This window comes from Schistocerca americana, chromosome 2 (genome assembly GCF_021461395.2).
Source record: "Schistocerca americana isolate TAMUIC-IGC-003095 chromosome 2, iqSchAmer2.1, whole genome shotgun sequence".
NCBI lineage: Eukaryota > Metazoa > Arthropoda > Insecta > Orthoptera > Acrididae > Schistocerca > Schistocerca americana.
The window spans coordinates 784,392,735-784,405,887 of NC_060120.1; the positions used below are offsets into that span (position 1 = coordinate 784,392,735).

General features: G+C 43.4%; 1 protein-coding gene across 1 annotated transcript in view; it reads left to right on the forward strand.

Moving 5' to 3' along the window:
• Positions 1 to 210: 210 nt before the first annotated feature.
• Positions 211 to 13,153, forward strand: part of LOC124595139 — a 59,079-nt gene continuing 46,136 nt past the window's right edge. The window contains exon 1 of the mRNA XM_047133738.1: positions 211 to 293. The gene's annotated coding sequence lies outside the window, so the exon portion shown is untranslated. The remainder of the gene's footprint in view (positions 294 to 13,153) is intronic.

Below are 13,153 nucleotides of genomic sequence, written 5' to 3' on the forward strand. Positions count from 1 at the left end.
TCCCCTGTCCGTTCTTGTCCGGCGGCAACGTGCTGTACCCAGTCTCGGAGCCCCTTCGGTCAGGTAGGGTTTGGTGGGGAGGGCCGCTGACGCCAACGTCCGCGGGGGCCAGGAACGCGGGAAGCCCCTGGCCGGCGCTCCGTGACGCAGACCCGGCCGTCGGGCCCTCAAAGGCTACCCTCCGCAGAGGCGAGAGCTCAGTCGGCGCAGCTCCGCCGGCAGACCACGACGCAAGGTAGCGGACGGATACTGTGGCCAGTCTCCCGCTGCAACAGCACCCGCACCCACAACAGGTAGGTGCAGCCACCAGTGCGCATGCGCGCACTCCGCCGGCACGCGGTAGCCGGCTCGGGGACTGCCAGAAGGCTTCGCGCCGTTGCCGTGGATGCATGTATTCCACCGTAAGACTGTATTGTCTTGCTAACGCTCCACACACTTCCGCTATACCGTAACGAGACGAAACTGAGAGCAGTAACCGGTACCGCTGAACAGAGGCGGCACGGTGGGGAAAATAGCGTGAAGTTAGATCTGAGAGCAAGTTTTGACAGTCATGCATGAATTGTTGCTGTTTCGTGTCGGAAAAAATGAATACACGTGTTCTCTTTCGTGTTGCTGCTTACGTGTTGAAAATTTATCAGAATGACTCCATTCTGTTTACTGACTTGCGACGGGTCGAACCGGAAGAAAATGGCTACTTAGAGCTCCCTTAGTAGCACTAAAAGATAATTTCTAAATTCCCATAATTACGGAAGAGGCTTCTAATACTAGACAAACGTATCAATTTTTTCCATGTGACTACAGATTTTTAGCAAAAGTTGAAAATTATAAAGGTTTTTTTTTTTAATTTTGTTCAATAGGGGTTGAACAATTACCTGGGCTTTTGAATCGCTACTCTCTTAAGATTGTTCCGGATAGTGTTAGTTTTGACTATTTTGTGTGTGTGTGTGTGTGTGTGTGTGTGTGTGTGTGTGTGTGTGTAACGTAATACAAACTGACTGTAATAACACACGCCAACCATATTAGGAAAGTTCAATCCACACGCCACCCTTTAGTAACACATCACTTGATATAGAGAATAATTATGAATGGATGAGATTCTCATCGAATTTAGTTACTGAATTGCAACATTTAGGGTCGATGCCGTCATCAAAGCTCAAATAGCACACCGAAATTTTCTTCAAAGGAGTCATCCAAGCTTTTGCTTTAATAGGTTATACTATTTCTTTCTTTCAGTCTTTTCCTTTTGCTGCATTAAGTCTTTCGTATGAACAGTTAGTAATATTTTTTTAATTATATATATATACCATAACAATAAAATACTTCGTTGGTGCTGGCCGCTGTGACCGAGCGGTTCTAGGCGCTTCAGTCCGGAACCGCGCTGCTGCTACGGTCGCAGGTTCGAATCCTGCCTCGGGCATGGATGTGTGTTGTGATGTCCTTAGGTTAGTTGGGTCTAAGTAGTTCTAAGTCTAGGGGACTGATGACCTCAGATGTTAAGTCCTATAGTGCTTATAGCCATTTGAACTTCGTTGGTCCTGTGTGAAGATAGCTCAGGGAAGATAAAATTATTTTTCATTGGTAACACACAGAAAACAAATTATAACTTTACAAATTACCTGACTGTTTTTATTTTCGTAGGTTCATAACATTGTTTCGAGGATGCACTTGGCCTTAAATACATTTCTTCTCCTCGAGCATTACTAAATACGCTGCATCTTCCATTTGCATTCTTGTGATTGGGGATAATCTAATAATGGAGGACCACATAAAAAGAGCGTCTCTATGCTTTGAGTGACGAATTACAGCTAACTTCTCCGGCAATGTCTCCATCTTCGAAGAAAGGAAGACAAAAGAACGCACGGAGAATAAATGTGAACCTTCGCCCGACTTTATTGTATGTGGCAAAATATATGTAATATTCAGATATCGATATGACTCATTGCTACGTTGGAGGCAGGAAAAGCAGAGGTACGACACGGTTTGGCATGTAATCAGGATGTCCATAGTGGGTTTTCATACCACCTCAGGCGAGTCCATTATCCTGCCCACTGCACAACCTCCAGAAGCTACAAAACTGCTTTCAAGAACACACAGGGTTTCGGGATCTATCGTCAGTATCCATGGATATAACAGGAATGATCATTCAAAGCAAAAGAGTCTAGCATATATTGGCTCTAAAATGCATACCTTAAGAGCTGTGAGCACTTGTTCAGCAGAAACATTTGTTTGGCATTTGCGAAGATAAACAAATGCTCATAGCTCTTACAGTATGCGTTATAAGGCCCATGTTTACTGTAATTTTTTTCTTGTTTTAGTCCGTACTTCCACCTTATAAAATATAGAAAACAAAGAGTTTACAGTAGAAATTTGTTTCACAGTTTCGAGGTATATCGATTTTACAGCCCACATTGAAGTCCCTGATTATTGTCCATCCCTCCTGTGACACCCTGTGTACTATTTTGTTGTAAGTTCACTTTCAGAGTCATTGAAGTGTAACGAATTCTGGCTTAATTAAATGGCTACAATGGGAGCCACAATGTAACTGCTAGTTGCTACTTGGTAGTGATTTTAGGTTTTGCAAGGTTTTTTATCATGTAATGGATAATATTTTAGACAGTAATTATTTTGTGATTCTGCATATTGAAAATTTTTAAATACGATATTGATAATACTGCTTAATTCTTCTGTTGGCCGCGGTTAATGTCAGTGTGTTAGCTACCTCAGAAACAACGCCCGTTGCGGTCGGGAACAGCTCCGTACAAAAGGAGCACACCAGCCGCTGTAGCTTCTTGTGCATACACTTGTTAAGTCGAACCGCTAGAGGAAGAGCCGAGGCCCCGTCTGTAGCGCTATACGTACACAACCCACTACGAGAAACAAGATTTGTAAGAGAGCTGTAAATGATTTCAGTCACATTTCACCGCAAGATTCTGACGACTGAATGGCCCACGAAAGCCTCACGGTCTGCAACAGATTTTTTTCTCTGCCTTTCCTAGGCCTACGAAATTCTCAGGTGACAGAGCTGCGTCTGCGGAAGTGACAGACTGCACGCGCTCTCGGCCGTCGTGGACGAGAAATGAGCTCCTTGCAGCAACACAGTGTGAGCTGAACGCTAGAACCATAAGAGGGAAGCAATACGTGCATTGTAACATTTTCTAGGTCCCATCAGTACGCTAGCCATTGAGTTCAACTTGTATTACTCATTTTGAGCCTCAATAGACCCACATTATTTTTTATTGTACAGCGATACGAATGATTTGTTGCCGATTTCAGTATATTTGTATATTTTGTCTGTGAGGCACTCATGGGGCTTATTTATTTATAAGTTGGGGCAGTAGGTATCTTCTTTGATTAAACGAAACCTTTTGACTGTATTATCTTTACATATGTTGCAGCATTATTATAACAGTAAATTAAATATGAAGCAGAAGTTGTTCTCACAATGTCAACCAGTATGAAATCTGACTGGAGTGCTGCAATTTACAGATTTCAGAATGCCTCAGGGTTTTGCTCTAAGTCCGCTATTTTTCTGATTACCCAGTGTTGCCCGATTGCTTATTTATCTGACAGGAAAAACAAACGTACCCTCACCACTAGCAGCTAAATTGCATCAGGACTAAAAACAAACTTAACCTCACATCTAAATATCCAATGTCAACTGGAGACGGCCGGAGTGGCTGAGCGGTTCTAGGTGCTACAGTCTGGAACCGTACGACCGCTACGGTCGCAGGTTCGAATCCTGCCGTGGGCATGGATGTGTGTGGTGTCATTGGGTTAGTTAGGTTTAAGTAGTTCTAAGTTCTAGGGGGACTGATGACCTCAGAAGTTGAGTCCCATACTGCTCAGAGCCATTTGAACCTCTTTTTTTGTCAGCTGGACTGTTACTAACCAACCCAGAGCCCCGACAACTATTGATCCATACGAATATCATTCGTTTTCGATTATTTTTATGTCACTCCCTTTACACCTGCACCCCACGTCTGAGGGTGCTACGGATGTTTTACCTCAACACTATTTTCCCCAGGCATTAAATCATATACGTTTGAAGCTACTGGGTGAAATCATTCTACGCGTTCTAGACCTATGCTGAAAAAAACACACACAGACACACACACACACACACACACACACACACACACACACACACACACACACACACAGTGCTCAATTTGTGTATATATGGTCAGTGGTCAGTTTCTTTAGCCTTCCACACTTTGAACTATAGAGACTATGAACATATGCGAATCGTATCATTGGTATCTGTTCTCCATATGAGCCTAAGATTCCGATTTGTTTCGAGGCGTGTTGTTAATTTGGCAGAGCCTTCATCGAAGGCATACATGGTCACAAATCCTTAAACAAGCGTGCTCGGTAGAGAATTTCTCTTGAGGTTTGGAAAGTAACACAACAGTAACAACAGCCTTAAGCTCCCCTGTAACATTTTAATTTGCGTATTGCTCGTCTACTTCATCAGTGCAGTAAATGCCAAGAACCTACTGGTTATAAATACTTCGTTGACTTGTTTGGGGCAAGGCCCATCATCAGAATATCCGTCAAAGAAAAATATTACTATTATCATATAAGCTCAAATTGCAGATGACACTTTAATTGTAAATCTATTTCAGATTTTTATATGCCAGAAATGAACTTAATACAACAATATCAAGTGGTAACTTACACAGGCTCTCAGATGATAGCAACACGCCGTTACAAGTTACGAATACATACCGTTAGCTGATTGGGTTGTACCGGCACTGGGTTCGTATTTTAAACATGGAGAGACGAAACATTAAATAGATCAATTACTTAACAGTTGCCGTGACATAAAACATAAATAAACCTAATTAACGGAGGATTCAAAATTAGAAGTATGCACAGACCACATTCAGAACAAAAGTACACTGATAATACACGTGTTATGTGCAAGGGATGATGGAAAGGCTGGACAACTAAATATAATAAAGCTACACAAGCGCAAAGACCGTTTGAATTTCTTAAAAGTGCATGAACAAAAAATGAAATTATATCAACCTTACATACGTGAGCACGTAATACATCAAATATAATCTTACGTACAATCCGTGAGTGTGTCAAGACAAAATCCGCAGTTGAATGTGTACAGAAACGGCGGAAATGGAAGGGAGGGAAAATTGTGTCAGTTGCGACACCATGAAGTATCAATGGAGGAAAAAAATACTTAGCATACCTTGAACAGGTGGGAAAATCTGTCATCAACTAAACACAAACAAATGTGCGTTTAAAAGCACCCTGAAGGTAAAATAACATTTTCCACGTTTTACGAGGGACAGGCTCTCATAGGACCTGACAGGAATTGCTGCAGTCAGTGAATGCTGGTCCATTTCAACCAGTTTCCGAGCACATGTTGCAAAGCTGTGCATACAATGGGCATTTGGAGACGGATATCTCACAAAACGGCACTGCTGAACGGCACATACAGAATCACGCCTTGGATGGGGCAAACAACACAGATACTTAACAGTAGCTTACAGGTGGCGCTTAATATCCGACAAGTCCCAATTTTTTTTCTCTTTCCACATAGACGTTTGACCCATCGAGGAGGATGTTGATCCGGCAAGAGGCTATTCTGTAAAGTTTTGGGTGAGTTTTCGTACCATGCTCTGGATCCTGAGTAGCCATTTAGTGTTCATAAATTTCGAGAAGGCGTATGACACATTGCAGCTGATAAAACTGAAATCGTGCGGATGGGGAGTGAGCTTGAAAAGACATATGCGAGAAGTTCATGCCACCTATTCAAGTTTGCAGTGTGTATAACCAAAGAGGGGAATAAAATTACAAGGGGATTAAAAAAGGGATGCTGCTTGTCTCCTACAATGTTTAAAGTACACACGCAGAAAGCCTTAGAGTTGTGGAGCAGTAAATGTGGGGGAATGCATTCGGAAAACAAAGGACACATTTTTGTACGCCTACTTCTTCGCAGATGATCAGGTAGTGGCGGTCAGTGAAGAGGATGATATTTGCTTTATGCTAAGTAAATTATTAGAAGAATATGATAAGTGGAGATTGAAAGTGAATTTTAAAGAGAGTGAATGCCTATGCAGTGGAGAAAATGTACGAAACGTAATAGTTGAAGGCCAGCACATCAAGGCATGTAAAAATTTTAAACATTTACTATTAAAAACAGACTTGATCACGATTTATTAATAAATAAAATTTATTAATCGTGATCAAGACTGTTTTTAATAGTAAATATTTGTAACTCATTGATCACTGATACTCCCATAATGTATTCAAAAGTAATTAAAAATTTTAAGTATTTGGGTAACGTCCTATAGGAAGGCGAAAGAAGTAAATGAGAAATACAGCAGCGCGTAGGCCATGAGAAAGCAGCACTCCAGAAGCTAAACCCTCTATTACGTTCTTCTAAGATAAGTTGGAAAGTAAAGAAGATGCTCCGTAGAAGTAATGTAGAATCTATAACTACATGTGGATACTAGTTCTGGCAGCTTACTGTAAAAAATAAAACTGAGAGTTGTAGAAATGAAATATCGCAGAAGATCGTGTACACTAACTAGGCGAGAGCATGTGAAAAGTACAGTGATTAGAGAAATGACCCAGACTCAAGAAAGCATCAAATGCCGCCCATAGGTACGAACCATATGCATTGTAATAGCACATTACTAAACTCACAAGTAGATCTGGTGAAAATAATTACACTTGTTTCATGTCTTAATTTAAGGATTTCTGTTCTCAGTTGCAGCATGTGAAGTTGGCATTTGCAGGCCGATACCGGTTATGATTGTATCATAAAAAGTAAATGAGTCAAAAATAAAAAATAATACGATATGTCAGTCATCTTCTCCGGCAACGGAAAATCGTTTTTCCAAAGCATCACACATAAAATGGAACACCGGCAACTCATCTGTCGTAGGCATATAATGCGAATGGCAGATGGCCAAGGAAGATCTCGATGTAGCATCTCAGGGACGAGGAGGTTAAGGAGGCTGTAAGAAAAAGAGAAATAGAAGCATACGGGAGAGAATTGATAGAAACCGATGGTGACAACTGTGTGGTATGTGGTGACAGCTGTAAACAGGCAACAGGAAAAAGAGACTTGGGCTCACTCATTTAGGTTAGCATAAATAATATTTATTTTAACATTCTCGGTGCCCATTCTTCTACATCTTCATGATGAATAACCTGTGGACATTCTCATCTTCCAATATGATAACATTCATGTTCACATGACTACACGCGTATGTTCCATATTTTAAGTTCAAGTGTCCTATTGCAGTTCTACTGACCCGCTAATCCCACTGAACACGTCTGGGGCTGTTTTGAACAGTGAGTTAAAGGTAACAGTCTTCATCTTCACAATCATCCTCACAATTCGGTAGCTCAACGGTGTCTAATCATCAGTGAGGGGCTTCGGTTGAATGTGGCGTACCTGAAGAAACTTACGGACTCTTTTCCGTCGCTGAGTTGCGACCATTGCCAACGCTAGAGGCGATGTCTCTTGCGGGTTATTGTGTGCCAACAGCTTAGAAGTGAGTTTTGCAGGCGTAGCGTAGCGTGCATTGACTGTCCATGTGGTGGATTCTCGTGATCATCCGGATACGGCCGCTGCCAGTGACTGGGGTGCCAGGAAAGGTTCGCGCAGTTTCGCGGTTCACTGGAACACGGCAGAGGATCACGGGTGTCGGTGCGTGCCAGTGCGTCGCGTTTCGCAAGTGCGGCGAGCGGCGTTGCGTCAGGAGCGCAGGTTCGCCCTGTGGCGGCGCCGCACTGGCGTCCGACCTGCGGGCGCTGTCGAAAGTGTCCCGCGGACGACCTTCGCAGGAGTGCCGGCCTGCCATCCCGACCTGACGCCCGAGCAGCTGGCACAGTGGCAACCAGAGCGCCACGTTGCTCCCTACGCCTGGTCGCCTGCCAGGTCGAAACATACGCCGCAATCGTCACGATCTGCAGCAGTGATTTAAAAGTTACATCGTCACATAGTTGTATGCCACCACGCCAATCTCACCCATTCTGGGACTCATGGGTTGGACAATCAAGACAATGTCTACAAGAACATTCGATTATAGCCTGCCCGGTTGGCCGTGCAGTCTAACGCACGGCTTTCCGGACTGGGAAAGAGCGCCTGGTCCCTGGCACGAACACGCCCGGCGGATTTGTGTCGAGGTCCGGTGAACCGGCAAGGTGTGGATGGTTTTAGGTGGTTTTCCATCTGCCTCGGCGAATGCGGGCTGGTGCCCCTTATTCCGCCTCAGTTACACTATGTCGGCGATTGCTGCACAAACAAGTTCTCCACGTACGCGTACACCACCATTACTCTACCACGCAAACAGAGGGGTCACACTCGTCTGGTGTGAGACGTTCCTTGGGTGGGGGGGAGGGGGGGGGTGTCCACCGGGGGCCGAACCGCACAATAACCCTGGGTTCGGTGTGGGGCGGCGGAGGGGTGAAGTGGACCACTGCGGCTGCGGCGGGGACGGAGCCTCTCCGTCGTTCCTAGGTCCTCGGTTAACATACAATACAATACAATACAATACAATACAATACATCCGATTACAAGTTTAATGGTACGCGTATGGAGCACGTCGCATTGCCCAAATTAATTTCCTTCTACATTTTCTCCATTCTTTATGCTTCCATGCATGTTCACGATCGAATTAGTATGATACCGTGATTATGTTAAATACTTTCAGGAATGATGGATAACGATAAATTTATCAATTTGAGTTAAGGGACCCTCATCCGGAAACCACTGGCTCGAAAATTAGAAGCGAAAATCGCTTTGATACCTTTGACAGTGCATTACACGTACCGGTACTGTTGTTGCTCAGATTGTAGAGTAGGCAACATTCAGAGGTGGCAGTATGGACAAAAACAACGATTAAATGTCTAGTAAACATTGGCTCAAAAATGCATCCCTTATTCGTTCATCTTCGATACTGTGAAACACATCCCTTCTTCAGCAACCTCTTAGCTTTCCATATTTTTGGAGGAGGTAGTATGTACCAAAACAAGAAAGAAACTTCCAGTAAATGTGGGCTCTAAAATGCCTACCTTAAGAGCTGTGGGCACTTTTTTCAATAGGAGAGAAGTGTTTCACAGTAGCGAAGATGAACAAGTGTGATATACAGGACATAAAATCCCGTCTGAGGCCTGCGATCATTTTTATGTTAATAATTGGCAGTCAGTGTTATACAATCGCAATAAAGTCATGAGATGTTCAATTAACTCATTTATTAGAACATGTTACGCGTTCCGGGATTACACCCATCTTCAGACATGACAAACTTCAACTCCTTCAAGCAGAGCTTCAAGACTGCTCGTGTCGCAGTCATATGTTGTTCGACACTTTCTTTGAGTTGTCAAGGCTGTACGCCTGGTTGGTTAGGAAGGAGTTGAAATTTATGATGTCTGAAGATGGGTGTAACGCCGAAACGCGTAACACGTTCTAATTAAAGAGTCAATTGAACATCTCATGACTTTATTGCCATTGTACAGCATTGGTTGCCAATTATTAAGATGAGCAAGTGCTCAAAGCTCTCTTAAGGTGTGCATTTTTGAGCCCATGTTTTCAAAAATATTTTTTTCTTGTTTTGGTCCGTACTACCACCTCTGAAAGTTGCCAACCCTACAACCCCAGTAACAATTGTACCGGTACATCTATTCCACTGTCAGAGGTATCAGAACGGTTTTCGCTTACAAATTTCGTCTCGTTCGCTTCCGGACCAGGGTACGTTATTTCAAACTGATACATTTACCTTTCTCCATCATCCCTGAAAGTCTGTAACATCGTCACGGAATCATCCTCTATACATTCCTTGGGAACGGATCACATAATTGACGAAGTGGAGAAGCTCTACCAACTTGGAAGCAAAACAAAGGTTGACGGACGAAGCAAGGAGGATATAAAAAGTAGTTTAGGACAACCAATCAAGGCATTCTTGCCCAGAAGCAGTCTACCAGTGTTAAACATTGGTCTTAATCTGAGGAAGATGTTTCTGAAAATGTAAGTCTGGAGCGAAAGTAAGTGAATCAACACTGTGAAGGAAGCTGAAAAGAAGAGAACTGAAGCGTTTAGATGTGGTGCGATAGACGTATGCTGAAAGGTAGATGGACCGATAAGGTAAGAAATGTGTTCTGGGCAGAATCGACGAGGACTCAAGTACGTGGAAAACATTGACAAAAAGGAGGGGTCAGCAATATAGGACACGTGTTAAGTCATCAGGGAATAACGTCCATGGTGCTAGAGGGAGATGTAGAGGGTAAAAAAAACTGTAAACGAATACAGAGACCGGAATACATCCTTACACCCTACGTCTTCAAGTGCTACTCTGAGATGGAGAGGTTGATATTTGGTAGACTAACGTTGAGAGCTGCGTCTAACCAATCTTCGGACGAAAGACCACAACAACAACAACCACAATAAAAAAAAACAGAATATTCAGATTATCAGACAATAATTGAGGATGCTTCACCATTTCATTAATTTTGACCCTAAGGTCTTGGGATAACCTGCATAGTGTAGGCGGAGATAGAGTGTATTTCAAGGGCAGTAGAGTAATTTGCACACTCCTTCCCCCCCCCCCACCCCCCCCCACCCCACCATTCATCCATCCAACGCTCTGCCGACATCTCCCTATTTCGGTTTTGAATCACGGTCGCCGCTTAGCCAAATTATTTATTAAGACCAAGACATTACAATTAAGTAAAAGATACACTTTTAACCGCAAATTTTGGTGTAATACAATTCAAAGCTTGCAACAAAGAGAGTCCAAAGTCGCGTTGCCAACAACAGTACCAGGATTTGTTTTCCACAGTTTCTTTTCCGACCAGTACAGAGCCGTAACAAACAAAACAATAAATGCAAAATATATTCCTTGCATTTTCTCTGCATTGGCTCACTTTGCATAATGAGGGTAGCTCCGAAACCAGGAAACAAGCGTATTTGTACCAGGGAGCATTAGATCTTACGGAACTGTTGCTCAACATAGTCTAGTTGTGAATCTCCTTATAATTTCCTTCCATAAAACTCCTCCCTCTTTCCATTTTAGTGACCCTCAACCCAGTCCCTTCTTCTTTTTCTTCTTCTTCTTTTTGTTATAGTACTATTACTACTTCCACCACCACCACCATCACCACCCCACCACAACTACTCCGTCACTTCTTCTTCTATCTTTTCTGCTCTCCATTTTCTACTTCTCTTTAGCTTTCTTAGCTTTTTCCGTCCGTCACAAGACTACGCCCCCACGGAAACGACGCACGGGGCACAGGCCAGCATCTTTCCTATCCTAGTTACGTCACTGTTCGAGGACCTTGATGACGAAGGAAATCAATCCGTGACGTAAAGATTTTTACGTGTGACAAGCTGCAGTGTAATGTGTTATCGTGCTGCGTAACAAACTGGAGAAGGCATCCGTACGTGGCAAAAAGTGGTGTTGCAGAAGTTCCTCCACCATATTGTTGTGCCATCTCTTCCATCGCACGAACCCGGCTCTACCCCAGTTGTACTGCATGCCAGTAGTCCTTTTCTTGTGACACTTGGACAAAATATCTCCGTTGGCGAGAGTGACCACGTGATCTGACGCCATCCCACGGCTGTTGCCACTTGCCGCTTATGCACGCTTTCGAAATTCGCTCTGTCACGCTGCAACAACCTGTATTTGCCACGTGGTTTCCGGATCAGTTGCAGTTCAGAGAGTGGAACTAACAATTCCACGGATTCCTCCATGTACGATAAGCGAGCGGTGTTGCTTTCAGCCGGTGGCTGTCGAACCGACGAGGAAATAAATCAGACGCCGGCAGGACTCCATGAGACTTGAGAAACAGTACGTGTGGCGTACTGGAACGCGAAGTGTTGAAATCGACGCCCTGTTACAGCGTCCGTTACGCCACTGAATCAGAATCTCTGCGGATCATCCCGCACATTTCATCACTGTCCCTTCACTTGTCAATGGACATCGTGGTTGTCTTTGTACCGCGCTGTGCGCACTGAACTCAGCGCAGCTATCCCTCTAGCTCCTCTCAGTCAGCTCACCTCTTGGTATGACCAGTCGCACCAATCCATCATCCCCGCTGAGATGTAATTATAGGAAACCACTACGTGAGCATTCCCTCCCTGCTCGTTCTCAACAACGTAAGTTCATGATATGACCAGTTGCAGTTATCCATCAACCCTTAAAAAACCAGGATATACGGGATATAATTATAGAAAATAACACCTTGCTCCCTCTCAAAATCAGCAAGAAGCCCGAGTATAGTTATAGGAGCATTCCGTCCGCGATGCTTCTACCTCACAATCCGCTGTCATCCAGTCCAACTAATTATAGCATTAAATTTGTTACGAGTAACACTCGATGCAAGAATGGTGCAAGATGTATGAAATTCTGGAACAAATAGGGGTAAGCAGCAGGGAAAGACGGGTGATACATAATATTTACAAGAACCAAGGGGAAACAATAAGGGTGGGAGACCAAGAACGGAGTGCTCGGACTAAAATATGTGAGACAGGAAAGTAGTCTTCTGTTAAAAATAGAACAGCCACAGTTGCAAAGTTATTTTTATTTACAAAGTTTCAAATAAAATAACTTTTCAGCCGTGTTTTTTTAACATGACGATGGAAACCGGCTGCTGTACCAAACAGCCAATGATAGAATCGAATAAATATTACAAGAAATGTAGTCTTTCGCCCCTACTGTTCGGTCTAGTCAAGATTCAAGTACAGGATTAAAATTCAGGGTGAAAGAATATCAATAAGATTCGCTAATGACATAGTTATTCTCAGTGAAAGTGAAGACGAATTACAGGATCTGTTGAATAAAATGAACAGTGAAACTTTCTTGGCAGATTAAAACTGTGTGCCCGATCGACTCTCGAACTCGGGACCTTTGCAAAGGTCCCGAGTTCGAGTCTCGGTCGGGCACACAGTTTTAATCTGCCAGGAAAGTTTCATATCAGCGCACACTCCGCTGCAGAGTGAAAATCTCATTCTGAAATGAACAGTGTCATGGGTACAGAATATAGGCTGAGAGCATTATTGAAAAAAGATTAAAGTAATGAGATGTAGCAGAAATGAGAACAGCGACAAACTTAACATCAGAACTGGGGATCACGAAGCAGATGACGTTAAGGAATTCTGCTACGTGGGCAGCAAAATAACCCA